Genomic DNA, 16,974 nt, shown 5'->3' with positions numbered 1-16,974 from the left:
AGGAGGTGAAGGTCGGTTTCTGGGAGCGGGGCCCTCTCTTATTTTCCCTCCTCGACGTGCCCCCGAGGGGAGAGGAGGGCTGCCTGGCCTTTTCCTGCTCATAAACAATGCTGGCCGCTGGCTGGCCGCTGGCCATCCTCAGGCGTTGGGCAGGCGTCCGGGGCGGTTTGGCCTCAGTGTTTAGAGATCAAAAACTGGTGCCTGTCCTCCTGAGGAGAGCCTTCATGGCTGTCCCTTGGGGACACTGGTGAGTCCTCTCCCCCCTGGAGCTCTCCGGCGGCCCCAAGCCCAGCTGCAGTCACCCCCCACTCCTGTCACAGACCATAACTGCATCCCTTTTGCAGGAGGCAGCGGCTCATTTCGCAGCATGGAGGCCTTCCCCGCCCAGGTTCCTGCAGTAATGCTACCCTTGGCCATGCCTCCCGCTGCACTGCCTTCCAAGGCGAACCCAGTTCTCGCATACACCCGCTCTGGCCAACATTTCAGACCTTGGGTTTAAACTCTGGGCTCCGGTATCAGTGGTGCTGGATACCCACAAGTACCAAAAACCCAGGGACCACAGCATTTCTGGACATCACTCTCATCTACAGCTCTTCACCATAGATTTGCTAGTGCTTACGTGCAGAGGTGCAAAACTGTTCTTACTACCTTGATGTTTCAAAGTCTTTCACAGCAGGAGGTACGGATATAAAAGAGGAACCCATAATAATTTCTGCCTCCTTGCCAGACACTTGACACAAATGCATGCAGAGCTTATGTAGGACAGGCCACAGAGTTGTTCAGAGAGGCACACAGACCCTGTTCCCAAAACCTCATGGGCTAAAGCCCCTGATCTATCAGAAGACTTAGCATGGGATGGCCATGTTTACTGCAAGCAGCTGCCCGGTCTGTCCCAGCTCCACCGATGACCAAAGGATTCACGAATCAACACCTGAATTGCCACAAAATTTGCATTACAGTTTTTGAGGCAAAACACAGCCATGGTCTGCCTTTAAACTGGTTCCGACTGATTTTTCAGCAAATCAGTCAGAACCTAATCCATACGACAAGGGAAAGGTGACAGAAAAATAAAAACACATCGCCAACGTACTCTGTTTCTGTAAATAGCACCTATCCTCAACTGTGTCCAAACCAATCGTTAATTAAATGGTTGTTGTGTTTCAGAATAGAAACAGGCCTTTGGAGGTTATGAAGGAAGACTATCACAGGAACCGTGACTGTTCACAGCTACATGTCACAGTTACAGATATTTTTTGTATTTCCCTCTTCTCTCCTGTTTTACTGAGTTGAGAACTATTTTGCACTAGTGCAATGCATAGCGTAATGGAACCTTAATGCCACACAAAACACAAATAAATAAATAGCAAGTAATTTAAACTATTTTCCTTACTTTCCAGTGGAAAATTAGGACATGATGAACAAATTTTCTCATTGCAAAATTCAGCTGTCCATCGCTGCCCGATCTTTATAAGCTCTGGTAAAAAAAATTCTGGGTCTCATTTCCTCCTTATGCTAAGTGCAGATGGTGCCACCCAATCGTGGAGCTTTGTACCACAACACACCAGAACAGGCAGTATAAAGTTGGAAGAGGACGTACACTGCACCTCCGCAGTATATTCTTAGTGGGGATTTTCCCAGCTATCCCCAAAGAGACAGGTATACAGCAGCTCGGGCTGAGCGCAGAAAGGGTGCGTAGGAGAAGCTCATGAGGTCCCAGCATCCTGCGATTGGTGAGCAGTGAGACTTTATCCTGTAACTCCGTGCTTCAACCCTTCTTTTAACAAAACTGAGTAAAATAGACTTCTCTTGTTTAAAAAAAAAGCTCAGTTACAGAGTTCTTGTGCATTTGTACAGCTGCACAGTCGCCATCAGTGGGGATTTTACTGCCTACCCCCAAGATTACAAAGACAGGCGTGAAATGTCTGCTCAGTGCGTGAAGGCATGCTCAGTGTCAGACTGAGCATGGGAAGGAGAGCACTGGAAAAAGTTACAAGGTCCTTTACAAGGTAATGTCCATTCTTGCTGTTTTCCAACTTATTAAAAGTAAATACACTCATGTCATTAGTATTATCTTAATGATAGATAAAAATACTTAAGGAATTATCTTAATTATACACACTGGAGTCTATTTAAAAGATTTCTTTTGAGATCCCCACCAGCTAAAAAGCAGTAAAGCTACCACAGGCTGCAGCTTTTACATATGGCTGCTGTAAACCATCCAAATCATGCCAGATTGTGAGATTTCTTCTCAATCCCAAAGCAATTGGCAAAAGATTAATGGGAGTCCAGGGTTGCCACTTCCAGTCTAACCTTGATGGCCAGCAGTGCTCTGACTTTCCTTGCTGGAAGTACAAGTTGAGCGTTGACAGTAACATGTGCTCTTTTTGTGCTCTTTTTGTTGCTTCAGAGCCAGCAACTACTTAGAGAAGAGCTGTTTGACAAAGGACCAAAGCAAAGTCAAACATCTCTTAAAGGATCACATCATAATGAAGCCCTTGGATTTGACCAACATTTAAACTCCCAAGGAAAACCAAAAATATTTCTCCTTCTAATGCCTGAACTTAGTTTCCTCATGAGAAGCTAATTTTCACTTTCTGAAGAGGCCGTTACTGCTAACAGTTTTTAAAAGTCAACCAAAGTCAACCTGAACATCAACAGAGTGAATGACAGTTGTGTTGCACTTTGTGCTGTGATTGATGCAGACAGCACTTTGAAGTTCAGTAAACATATTCTGATATCTATACAAAGTACTTAACTGTGGCTGTGAAGTGCAAGAGCCAATGTAAAGCTGAAGTACAAGGCTCTGAAAACAAAATGAGGAATAGTTACAGTGTGGGAGGTCACAGCCTTGCTCCACACCCTGCTGTGAACCTCGCTGAGGTTCCCCGTGTTGACTCTGTGGCAGCAGGTAACAGATCATTTAAACTCGGCACATAACATGATAACGTGCCTTATTCTTAAGAGTTACACAAATCATATTGACTCACTTAATGCAAATAAAAGCAAGATAAGCTGCCTTCTGTCTCCAAAGCAATAAGGCAGAAATAAATGTTTGATTAGATTGCTGTTTCTATTTTTTTTTTTTTTTTTGGCTCCAGTTGTGCAGTATGGAGAAGACCTTGTACAAAAGTGCAATGGCACAATGGAACTGGGGGATGAACGGACTGGGAGCTGTCCTGCGGAGAAAGACTTGGGGATGCTGGTGGGTGACAAATTGGACATGAGCAGGCAATGTGCACTTGCAGCCCACATTCTCCCCCTCTACTCCGCTCTTGTGAGACCCCACCTGAAGTCCTGCATCCAGCTCTGGGGCCCCCAGCACAAGAAAGACATGGACCTGTTAGAGTGGTTCAGAGGAGGGCCACAAAAATGGTCAGAGGGCGGGAACACCTCTCCTCTGAAGAAAGGCTGAGAGAGTTGGGGTTGTTAGCCTGGAGAAGAGAAGGCTCCGGGAAGACCTTATTGTGGCCTTTTAATACATAAAGGGGGCTTATAAGAAACACGGAGACAGACTTTTTACCAGAACCTGTAGTGACAGGACAAGGGGCAACGGTTTTAAACTGAAAAGATTTAGCTTGGGTATAAAGAAGAAATTCTTTACAGTGAGGGTGGTGAGACACTGGAAGAGGTTGCCCAGAGAAGTTGTGGATGCCCCATCCCTGGAAGTGTTCGAGGTCAGGTTGGATGGGGCTTTGAGCAACTTGATCTAGTGAAAGATGCCCCTGCCCACGGCAGGGGGGGTTGGACTAGATGATATTTAAGGTCCCTTCCAAACCAAACCATTCTGTGATTCTATGATTCTACAAAATGAGTAAATCTTCACAGATTTACGGGTGAAGTGCTTCCTCTTTGAATGTTCACAAGGGGGCCTCAGACAACTTGATGCCAACCCTGGTAATAATACTGTGAGAGCATGGGTGTGAATATTTTCCACAGTACCGTGATGCAATTTCTTTGATCCATGTTAGAGTAAATAAAGCTCCGGTGCAATTATCTGACATTATTTCAGTGTCTGTGTAAAACAGATTTGAAAAACACTCTTACTTCACTAAATTATTTATGCAGGTACAATAACATTAAAATGAATAGCAATTAGAGCAGCACTATATTCCCTTTTACTGTATTTCCTCTTCCACTGTGAGCAAAACAGAACAGCTTCTAAGGAAAAAAGCTCTTTGCTTTGTTTAGGAAAATAAAATTTTAAGGAGAATCCATCATAAAATGCACGCAAGTGAAGTAAGGACACTTTTGACTCCATGCTATCTGCTTCAGAATGTTACCTATGCCATATGGTTTAGTGTTGCTAGAAGAGGAGACAAACAAACACAGATCCAGGCAAAGACAGTCCCACATAAATGTAACAGAGTGCCAAAAATACTTCTTACATAAATCTGTTTGATCAGACAGTGGATATATACATTCTTTCTATAGTTTTTATTTTATATCTGGTTTAACCGCAGATTATTATTTAAGAAAATGCTGTCTCTTTTGTAATAACATTTACTGAAAACTTAAAAATTTATCCTAGGTAAGGGACATCCATTCGAGCCTTTTAAATGCAGGAATCGTTTTGATCCAACGCTGATTTGAGGTACAATTCTGCTGTCACTATGTCAGTGAAATTCTTCCTATTGCTTACAAAGAGCACAAGCTGTCTCCTTTCTGCATCAGAATTACCTTCTTGAGTTCAAGTCTCTGAGTTTTTGTGCACTTAAGCCTCTGCATTCCTAGCTACCCTAATCTCCTCTCATTTCAGCTTTCAGCATGTTGTTCAATCTTCATGGTTTTTAGCCCCTTCTGCCTGCCTTCTTACTCAGGCCACTTAAAGACAGACTTGAAGGAAATGACTTCCATCTTCTCTTCCTTCAAATCTCTCCTTAATTTTACTTACTCCTTGCATCCATTTAATTTCAGTCTGTTTAGTTATGGTTTTGTGTGTGAGCTCCCATCAGTTTAAAACTTGGGAGTCTAGTTCTAATAATTAGGGCAAGTTGAACTACCGTGTCTTCTATCCATTTTTAAAACAGTAAATAAAACTGTTGGTACTGCCTTCCTGGCCGCTGCATTACAGTTTAGTACAACCTGCTCCCAAGCAATAGAAGGTAAACCAGAGGAATCATGTTTTTGCCAGAGTAAGCTACATCTATACCAGAAAGTCAAACAGGGCCAAGGTGTGGCATCATACACTGGCACGGGATCGTCCATACTTTTAAACTGTTACTGTGGTTCATGGCATGGCTTTGCCCACACACACTCTCCCAAGGAATGTGGGGTATGTCTGTGAGGCATCAGCTACAGACAACAAGCCAGGTCAGGCCAGTTGGTCTCAGGACTAGAAAGTCCACGGATTGTTTTACTTACTAGCAAAGACATAGCAAAGATAGTTACACAAGTCTTTGCAACTGTTTAGTTAAGCAAACTCTAAGTTAAAGTGGTGTAACTGTGAGTAAACCATTCTCTCCTCCTCTCTCCTCCCTACACCTCACTGTTTCCTCCCTCAGAAAAAGATACATAGAAAACCATCTGACAACAGAGCATCACAGAAAACCACAAAATAGTAATATAAAAAGACACAGTGGCAAGACAGTTCTTATTCAGACAGCCAGGACAAATATAGGAAGCATCTTCACACACAGAGGCAGATGACCCCTGGTTGTTGGTCAGTGAGTTTTTGTGGTGTCCCCTGGGAAGGATTTCCTCAATATAAGAAGTGAGAGCCATTTTCTACACTCTACCCAGGGTCACACTTGTGTTTGAAGCTATAAAACTCTGCAGTGATCCCAGCTACCTGCAGCTACACTGGGCCCTGCCCTTCTTCCAAATTTCACATCCATGACTTTTCAATTAGATTATAAACTGCTTGGCTTTGCTTTTTGTTTGCAAAATGCTTGCGGGCTTTTACTGACACCTGCATTAACTGTATCTGTTTAAAAGGGGCATGTTACTTTTTGAAGGACAACGTTTGCCTCCAGACAAAGAGCTCCTGCACATCAAGTCTCCCTCACCGACCTAACTGGAAATTTGAATGTGACTTAAGTGTTCCAGGTGTGTCCTTCACATAAGGGTGAATTTTATTCAGGACTGCCTGCCTGAGCTCTGCTCATGACCACATTACTTTGACTTCTCTTCCTGTTTATTGACGTTAAAAGCACTTTTACTCAGAAAAAATAAAAAGAGAAATCCAGAAAACTCCAACCTTGTCTGCAGGAGATGGGCCATTTATATGAAGATAAGATTTGTTTAGTATGATGGGACAGTGATGGAACCCAGAGTCCTTAAGTCATATTACCCATTTCCTTTTCATAACATACTTTCTTTAGTTTACATTAAGGGGTACGGCTAAATCACCTGTGTTTATATAAATAACAGAAATACAGAACATGTTCGGGTGAATTGAACAAAACTCCATTTGATGATAATGCCATTTTGTTTGTGTGACATTACTACTATGTAATTCTTCATGCTTATTCAAATGAAATATTAGAAGAAGTCAAGATACAAATATGTGAAGGACTTTTCCTCAGAGGAATAGCTATAGGTAAAGGCTAGAACATAGCTGAACATACCATGTCATATGAATATATCATACCTGGATAAGTGAGGGAAAGCAAGTATTTCAGGTTTTTCTTTAAAAAAAGCTTTCTCACTTTCTTGATATGGAACAAACCTCTTGTGATGGTGAAGAAGAGGGAGGAAGGCGTTATCACTGATATTTATATCCTGATTCTTAGATCCCTGTTCTGCATCTATTATCCTGGGCTGGGTTACAAGGTCACCAAAGTCGACGGTAAGATTTGTGCCCCCTTTTCCACATTTGGAATTTTCCAAATACATACATAGATATATAAACCAACATTTATTCCATTTAAATCTGTTGTAATGAATCTAGAAAGGTTTCTTTCTGTGTGGGCTCACTCATTGCACTAGTACTGAAAAGACTACTCATACAGGGAAGTAGTGAAAACTTTCTCACCTGCATCATTTAACATTAAGTGAGGGATAGGAGGAGGAAAAGAAGGCAGTGTCCAAAAGGCTGATTCTGCAGCGCTTTGTCTCCCTGAGCACCCGCTACAGTCAGCAGAAACAAACTCCATCGTGGGGGTGGCCAGGGAACATAAATGAGGAACCTGCTCTGAATCCTGCACTGAAAGATTTTCTCTTCCTCCGACTCCTTGCACAGAGGTAGCTTATCGAGTAGCTTATGGAGGGAAAGTCTCCCAAAACCCACAAACAGATACTTCAGGGAAGCAGTCCTTTAGTAGCTGCTAGCCAATGACAGAATCAGATAACAAAAATTCCTTTCCTAATCCCCAAATTATTTTTTTTTTCCTTAATCATTAGTACAACTTTTTTGACAGCCTCTTAATAGTGCAATTTTCCTAAGGCAGTTAGTTTCCCTTCATTTTCATTAATGTATTCCTCTTTGGTTTTAATAGAGAAATAAACTAAAGGTTATTTCTTTTTTTACGCTCATATTGTTAACAATTCCAGCACAAATCTGGGACGGGGTTTGCTCTCTCTCTCTCAGGCACCCTCTGCTGGTCTTGCCAAAGCGAAACACAAAATATCAGAGAATTTTCATTAATGACCAACATTTTTAAGAGAAAAATCCAGACTTCTGTTTCTAAACCTTTTACTATCAGAATATAAATTATGAGGAAGATCAGTTTTGGGGCTGTAAGCTGAGCATGGGGGGAGTTTTTTAATGAATTCAATAAAATAATTGCATAGTCAAGCATGTGAACCTGTGGAATTCCTCAGGCAAAAAGTCCAAAAGTGAACATGGCCTAAAAAGCTGATCACAGCCTGACCCGGCTCTTAGCAGAACCCTGTGATCGGCATTTTAATGAAGATATTATGTAAGGAGCTCTAGAAGCATACGCTACTGGGGACTTCTTTTTTCTGTGTATCTCGGTTAACAAAAGTCATAGGCAGAAGTCCTGCATAGATAGTACATATTTTAAGGAGGTAAAGAGTTAAGGAGATACCGTGGCTAAAGAATAGCTTCCACTCCAGCAACACAATAAAACAGAGAGCTGATCTAATTATTCATCTGGGAAAATCCCTGGGTGTCAGAGAAGTAAACTAGAGCATAGTGCTTTCTTAATCAGCTGAAGGCTAGGACATGCTGGTGTTGGGAGGGGGTAACTTTGGTGCACCTGGTACTCCAACCGTCCCTTTCTGGTAACCAAAACCAAGAAAAAGTAGCTCTAAGGCTGCTCTTAACTACTACCAATATCTAAAAAAGTTTCCTGCCCTGCCCAGGATTAGGCAGATGTGGGTCTGTCAGGAAGGCAGCCCTGTTCCTCTTCCAAAGTATAGGATGGTATGCTGCAAGAAGTTTTGTTTAAAACCTACAGGAACACAAATCCAAGATGCGTACGTGATTTGATGAGCATTTCACCTATTCCACTTTCTGAAGTCAACTTTCACTTGACATTAAGCCTCAGTGAAAGCAACCAGGTGCTTCGTTGAGGATCCATCAGCTTTCTGTGTATGGTAGCACAGGTGTCGACCCAGAGAGGTTCAGGAGAGTCGGAAAAGATAGTAATATTTTATTTTGCATAGCTGAGTTTTTTAATGATGTTAAAAAGCATTTTATATGTCACAGCAACAGGCAAGATACTAGCCACAAGCATTTAAATCAAAGCTACGTAAGCAGCCTCCTGTTACCTTTCCTGGGTAAGTAAATTCTTCAACATACTGGAGAAAGTGCAGTGGAGGGCCACCAGGATGGAGAGAGACTTAGAAAACCGTCTTTGTTCAGCTGCAAGAAGAGAAGGATAAGAGGAGATTTATTGCTGCCTTCAACTGCAGACTCTTTTCAGAGATACATAGTGATAAGACAAGATCCAACGGACACAAATCGCAACATGGGAAATTCTGATTGGAAACACAGAAACAGGTGCCCAGAGAGGTGGAATTTCCATTCTCAAAGACATTCAAAACCCAGCTGGATAAAGACCTGAGCAACCCCATGTCGTTGGACCTGCTTTGAGCCAGGGATTGAACTAGGTGACCTCCAGAAGTCCCTTCGAACCAAAATTATTCTATGATTTTATGATAAATGACTACTGGATCATTAATCCAGCTTAAACTGATGAACGTCATTTTGACAGCACTAACGCTTCCCTGAGCAAATAAGAAATTTAAACCCCATCCAGACTCGCTGAGGTCAGTGGGAATCTTGAGTTTAACTTGAAAGGCATTGGATCAACTTCAACGCTTTTGGGATTCGTGTTCAGAAAAGATCCTAAACTTCATTTTTGTAGACGGCATGAGAAATTGCATCAGGGTGGTGGTGGTTTTTACTGTGGGTTTCTCAGTAGGTTGCTTTCGCAGCGAGATGAGAATGAAGCATTCCACAACCGCTATCTTTGAGTATTCACAAAGTCTACCTCGAGAGCTAGCAGCAGAATGAAGTGCTTGCTCAGTGCTCTGAAGGTATGTAACTTTGCTTTTCAGTTTGCACTTGCAGGAAAATTCCTATTTGCTAACCGTTATTGGTAATGAGCCTCTCATCTAACTTGGGTTCAGCTCAGGTCAACTGCTACTTTCATGTTGAGACACTGTCTATATTAATTGAAATTTATGTCATAGAATGGCAATCTTGTGACCTCTGTAGAGTGAGCTAATGATTCCAATCCCGTTTTCAGCAGGCTGCTGTGAATTAACATCACCAATGCTTTCCCTTTTTCACCTCATCGTTTTTCTCATCTTCGTAAGACAAGCTTTTTTCCTCTTCCCTCTCTTGCCTCTTACAAGGGATTATATTACTTATTTTGAACATAAAACAGAGTAAAACAGCACAAGGGAGTAATTAGAATATGACATGATAAATGTCAAGTACTAGCCAATTATTCCTATAACGGTTATAAAATGCAAAAAATAAATGTTTGTAAAAATATGATGTATGCCTTTACACACACAAATATAATGGAAACAGATTTATCTTAATAAATACATGACTGATATAGTAAAATGAATGAAAACAAGCAAGAAAACAAACATATTTCAAATCCTTAAAAGAAATCACATTCCCAAATCTCTCAAGAAATAGTTGAACTCCTAATCCATTGGATTAACTGAAATTTCCCAAGAAGGAAGGATATCTTTCTGTTTAGGGTGGAGACTCGGATTATCTCCAAGTAGCATCCGTGTTTTGAGTAATACTGTGATACGAGGCTGCACCACATTACTTGCGCTTAAATGTTCTACCAAAGATCTAATGTGACCTGGAATATGAGATTTTCCTTCCCTGATAGGTTCCCCCTCCTGAAACTCTGAGCTTGAGCTGCACAACAAGCAGTTTCTTTTCATAATGGCCCTTATGGCTTTGCTACTCTTTTGTTCTGCACCATTCCAAAGAAACACAACACCGTCATGGGGGGGCAGGTGTTGTCATAAAAATGCTAAAAATCCAAATTACTACTTGTTTTGCTTTCCTAAGAAAACCATCACATATAGCTTGTGATCTCATAGCCATTTTTATCATGTCCCTTAGGCCAGCAAACATGAAACAATGTCTTTACTTCTTGCAGTCATACCACATCAGCACCTATGTAATGAAACTAAATTTAAACTTCAGTTATGTTGTCAACTAAAAAAGGCGTTAAGTGGCAAAATCCAGCTCCAGAACAGGATTATCCTTTAAATCCTGGACTCTCCAGAATCCTTGGTACTGTGTAAAACCTATTTTGCAAAGTACTCGGCAATGGTCAGATTTCAAATACCTCCACACCTTGGCTATTTGATTCTGACATGTTGCTTTTAGTTTAATTTAACTGTTTAATGGACACAAAAAAATTATCTCCTCAGCTGTGTCCCAGCTAACAGGCTTGTTAAAAGAGACAACTGCTTGAACAGATTTATATGAACGAATGTAGCAAAAAGTAAGTTGTGTTTGGTTGTACAAAGAAGGCGACTAGATCCGGCTATTTAAAGAAGGACTAGTAACAGAAAAAACGGAGTTTACTGAATATAAATCTTATCCTCTCGTCAGAACTAATCTCCTTCACATCTGGAAATTCCAGTCTTTATCGAATTTCAGAATCTCTTTCTCGAATGTTCATAATTATAAAACTCTAAGAGCATCATAAGACTCTTGATGACTCAGTATGAAGTACTCTTACGCATCAACAGTCTGACATGTAATTTTAGCTGTGATAGCTAAGCTAATTTTTAGGTTAAACAACTGACAATTGTAGGCAGGCCCATTAAAATTGGCTGGGATAACAGCCGTTTTTACAACATGCTAATGACTAAGGGTTTGATCCTGCAACGCTGAGGTCAATGGAAGCTTTGTCACTGACTTCAGTGAGGATACAGGCCTTCATGCATGGACTACTAATAGCAAAGGAAAACAGCAACTTACACATACCCTCACATTTTTAAAACAGAAGAACCATCTAATGAACGGAATAGGCTAAAGCCTAGCTGATAAAATATTCTGGTTGTTCTCTACTTCCACAGCTTGTCTTACAGAAAAAGAAGATCTTGTCAAGAAAATTAAACTTTCAGCAGTTGAACACAAAGACTTTGTAAGCATTCACCACTGACAGACGAAGATTCTATCAAGTGTATCCCCTTCAGGCTGGAAAGAAGTGTAGAAAGGTATCTGTGCTGGAGTCCTGTCGTGTGTGAATTCGACCCAGCCTTTAGAATACTTCAAATCAACTTATGGTTTCCACTAATGTTGCTTTAAGCCGATTCACGGTTTCTACGTTGAAGAACAAGGCAGATGGTGCCAATGAGACCATTTACATCGTACCGTCATGGATCTGGTCGATAGCACAGGGGACAAAATGAACTGGCATGCCCTGGAATGCCATGCCAGCACTTCTTCAGACACCAAGCATGTCTATTTTGTCCCTTTTTATATAACAGGTTCAGGACACGCAGGCAACTTGTAGGCCATATTGATGTTCTGTTTTAATTTCCTCATCTCACATGAAAAGCAAATTTTCCTGGCCACCAGGTCTTCAGCGACATTTTGCTACAGACAGAAGGAACCATGTGAAATGCAGGTGATTTGCTCTGAAAACCATGGCAAACTGCATTTATCTTCCTGAGCTGCCTGAATTTTTGGCTTCTTACTTTTGTAGAAATTGGGAGATGCCATGCTTTTCCCATATTTCACATACAAAAAAGTAGGAGAAAAATGGCGGGAAAAAATACTAACAATATTCTGGAATAAAGCTTTAGATTAATTTTCAGCATAAAAGGATTTTCCCTCTATTGATATTTAGGTCTTTACTGTACTTTGCTTTTGATGATTTTCCTGAATTGTAGGTTACTTCCATCAGCAAATTCTCACCGGAAAAATAAAACTCATGACCGAGCATTGCTTTCTGTCTCTTACAGCTAGAACAAGAAAACCACATTGTGATGCCCTAATGATTTTGTACCTAATTTTGTAGATTGAAAATTACTAGCATTTGGTTTTAACAAATGTCCTAACAGTTTGAACGTTGGTTTAAAAAGCTATCAGGAGAGCATAAGTCTTGTCTCAGAGGGGCCAAAGTGTGGCAGTTTGCGTAGCACTTTTCAAGACTCTAGCAGAAAGCAAACATTGTCAGAACTGCTGCACTCCAAGAATGCGAGACCTTGGCATACCGTGTTCTTCAAAAGTCCAAAGTCTTTGTGACATCTTTCAGATAAATTCAGTTTGGATACAGGATACACCTTAGGTGTGCGCTTTTGATGATTTAAACATCATGTGATTATTAATCATAGCTACAAGTACTGGCATTTTATGGAGTTCCCAATGGCACAGCTGCCTGAGCAGATACCTACAGATGTCATCACACCAGGGTGTTGCAGGAATAGTACCAAGAAGACGTAAAGCCTGCAGCATAGTCATCCAGCTGGCTTTTAGATTCCAAAAATAGGTACAGCCCACTGGAGGAGCTGGAGCAGGGCATCAGTACTTCACAAGCCAAGTATAAAGTTCTGGCAAGTTCAAGATCACACTATTACAGGCCACAGGTATCATTAATGTGAAGATTTCTATTAGATAACCTCTAAGCGCCACAGGTAATTAATTAATTTTAGCCATCTAAAAAATTAAGGGTCTAGTCTAGGCGGTCATCTCAGCTGCTTCTGTAGTCACAGAAACTACAGGAGAGAAAAAGTCACCTTCTGAAGGTAACTCACCCAACCTGCTTTAGACACCAGCGTAAGCATGGGAGTAACGATCATCTGAAGGTGCCTGTCTCTCTCCGCTGAACCAAGACAGCCTGGACCACAGCTTGAGTAGATGTCTAATATTTAGGTGAGTGTTATTAGGTGATAAAAATCCTATTCCAAACAAAACAAAACCCCACAGTCTACCAGCTTGTTAGGCTGCAGAGTAACTTCAAATACATTAGTTCCCATCTACATCAAATATTCGCGATAGACAATAAGAGAAACAGGGATGATAAGTAAGGGAAGCTGAAAACAAAAGGCTCTGCCTTTCCTGACCCTTTGAGTAAACTACATGTGAGACACTGAAAGGAGGACAGCTTTTTCGCTTAGGGATCAAGAAATCTAAATCATGCAACACAACAGTTAATATTTGTACTAAATGTCCCCCGTTTAAGGAACATACAGACAAAATTCTGATACCTCATGATATACCTTATAATAAAAGAAGTTTAACGAGAACACCAACCGGTATTAAAACTGAAAGAGTTAAAAGGAGCATTGGGCAATACCAACACGCAGCGATTACAGACGACTCATACAGAATATGGCCATTACGATGGAAACTGATTCCAAAATGCAGTTAAATTGCCATGTGATCCCAGTAGCAACTGCAGTCCCATATTCTCTTTTTATGGGAAATGATGTCATTGGGAACATTGGGCAAAGCGTGGCATTTTCTAAATTGACAGTTCCAATGAACACATTGGACAAAACCATCCTCCTGCCTGCAATAACCATGCGTGCATAGGTGGTAAATATCTATTTATTTAGCTACATAGATTTTTTTTAGAAATACTCTTGGCAAATACCATCCATCTAAAGACTTTTTTAAAGCTGTAACAGGAAGCAGAAAAAATTCCTCTAAAAATAATATTCTCTAAAAATATCCAGTGGAACAGCACATCATTTTAAATATGCTTTATTATGCTAATAGACATTTCCTGTTGATTCTTCTCAGTAATTCAGTCATGGTTTATGATGCAGTGTTGAATTAGTTCCGCAATGGTTCGTGTTAGTGCCTCCTTGACTGTGGTGCTAATGACTCTAGTGACTACAGGTCTCACTCAGCTGTATCCCATCTTGAGCTACAGCTAAAGGGAAAATAAAGAGTTCTATGCTGGGAGATGTAGTCTCACCAGCTACAAATATGCACAGTGGAGGCATAGGTTACACACAGCTGTTTTATCCTAATTAAATGTGATGTTTGAATTTCTTGTAAATATTTATTACCATTGTCAGTACAACAGGCCAGGCAAAACTAGCAAACTAAATAAAAGTCACACTTTAAGAAAATACTGTGGTAATTTGACTCCATCCAATTTCCCAAGAAAAACGTATAAATAGAAAATGACAGCAGCAAACTCTCTGCTGTCATTACATTCCTGCAGCTTAAAACTAGGGCATTGTAAAAAAAAAAAAGGTTGGGCCATGTTTTTGTTCACTTTTATTTGAAAAAAAACCCCACACAAAACCCGAGCTGTAGGTAACACTAAATAGAATCTAAATAAAATCTGCAATTGTATATATTCAACGTGTTAGGAGAGATTTATTAAAGTGGAAAAGGAGGGTGAAAAATTAATTATATGTTTAAGTGCAGAGGTTAAAGAAGAATGGCACATGCCTGCAGGAACAATGTCTGCATATTGTAGAAGTTTTTTGAGGGGGGAAAAAAAAGAAATGCAGTTTTAAAAATCTGAACTGCATCAAAATTGTAACCAATTGTCTTTGGATACCAAGAGGAAATTCAAAATTTCATTGATTAAGATTATGGGAATTACTCCATGACCTTCCAAAATCTCCCTTTCATTGTGGAATATGCTGCATATATTCTGCTCCCCCCAACATATTTTCAGACTACTTTGCGTTTCAATTTCCCCGAAGGTTTGTTTCCACTAACAAATTTTGTTGCATTTAACCACGACTCAAAGGCCTGAAATAGTTAACACAACACTGAGCGCTACTGAGCGGTGTTCAGTATCATGCTAACAAACACGATCAGGATGAATACAGCCAGATCGGCTCCAAACATACCATTCAGCCACAGTCAGCAATGGAAACTGGAGATTTTGTAATCACACTGAAACACAGTCAGTTTATCTATCACAGGACAGCCCTACAACGATGAGGTTTTGTTATATTTGTTACAGCTTTTTTAGCTATCTCCGGGTAGGGCTTTGCTGTTTTTGTAGGTCTTACCTGCGCAAGAGCCCTCAATTAACCGTCTTCAGCCGTTGGCCCACTCGGGTTGAAGCTGCACTGATTGTTATCTGCAATGGCTAGGGGAACATAAGCAGCGATTTGAGGGCTTTCCAAACAGTCAGTTTAGGGAAACCTTAACATATGGCCGCTCGCTCCGATTGCTGTTAACGATGGAAACCATCCAAAGCAGACAACCTTCTTGATTCTTTAGCTAAGTACCCACTTCACCTTTCCCCAGCCCTCTTCAGTATCTCTCCCTCTGTAGTCAATTCCTTCTTCACAGCCTCAAAACTACTACGCATCCCTAATCCTCCCTTTAAAAGCACTCCTTCTCGCATCCACTCCACCTTCAAAAATCCCCAGCCCCGTGATTTAACCCTGGCTTGCTAGAATTAGCCGCACGGAGCGTTCCCCCCACACACACACCCCGAGTCACCCCTCTCCCGGCCAGGCCCCGCTCCCACCGCAGCCTCCTTGAACGTCCTCCCCCGCAGCCCCGCCACATCCACCTTCCCCTGTTAGGCAAAACACAGGTTTGACTAATAGCTTGTCCTCCAAATTTGTTCCCTGCAGACTGGCGGGGGGGAGTCGCTCCCTGAACACACTCCCGTCTCTTTTGTCAACAGGCCAGCCTTCATCAAAGGGTAGCTGAAAATCATGGGATTATTAAACCCATTATGCGTTCATTACTGGTAATCCGCTGCTGATTTTGCCAGCAGTTGTGCTTTCAGCAGGGAAGCCTGCAGAGCTCTGGTTTAGACGGGTAAGAGGATATCCCAGCGCGTCCCTGCGGCCGTGCGCCTGCCCGCGGCTCTGGGGACGGGACACGAGCAGGGTGGCTTTTCTTCAGCCCGATCCCGGCGAGGAGCGAGAGCCGCTGCTCCCCGCGCCGGTCGCCTCCTCAGGGAGGCGAGGCACGCCGCTGCGCCTGATCCCGCCAGGCCCTCGACCTCGGCCCCGCTCCCTCGGCCTCAGGCGAGCAGCGAGCGTGACCTGTCGCCGGGACAAGGACCGGGACCGGGACCGGGACCGGGACCGGGACCGGGACCGGGACCGGGACCGGGACCGGGACCCGGCGCAGAAGCCGCCACCGCTCGCCCGGGCTTCTCCCCTCAGGGAAGGGGGCGGTAGCGATGACGTCTTCGCCCCCCACCCCGCCCGAGCGCGTGCCTCGCCCACGCACCTCGCGCATGCTCAGTGCGGCCCAGCTCGGGGCGGGGGGGTGACGGCGGGACGGAGGGTGATGTAATATCTCTAACGGCCTCGCTCCGTTTCCCCCCCCCGGCCTGTGCAGCTCTCTCAGCCCCAACATCCGGGTATCCCGCCCGCTACGCCAGAGGCGGGTTTTTGCCCTGAAAAGCGCCGTTTGCGGCGTTTTACTGTTTTGTGGTGGTCTTTTTTTTACCGGGGGGAGGGGCGGCCGGCGCGTGCGCACGCGCCCCCGGCGGGGAGGGAAAGGGCCAGGGGGCGCGCGCGCGCGCACTCGCTCCCGCCTCCCCTCCCCTTCCCTGCGGCGCGCGCGCGCGGTGGCCGCAGCGGGGGAGGGGAGCGGCGGCAGGCAGGCGCGCGCGGCGGCGGCGCCCGGTG

This window comes from Aptenodytes patagonicus, chromosome 7, assembly GCF_965638725.1.
Source record: "Aptenodytes patagonicus chromosome 7, bAptPat1.pri.cur, whole genome shotgun sequence".
In the NCBI taxonomy this organism is placed as follows: Eukaryota; Metazoa; Chordata; class Aves; order Sphenisciformes; family Spheniscidae; genus Aptenodytes; species Aptenodytes patagonicus.
Note: the sequence above shows the minus strand (reverse complement) of the source record.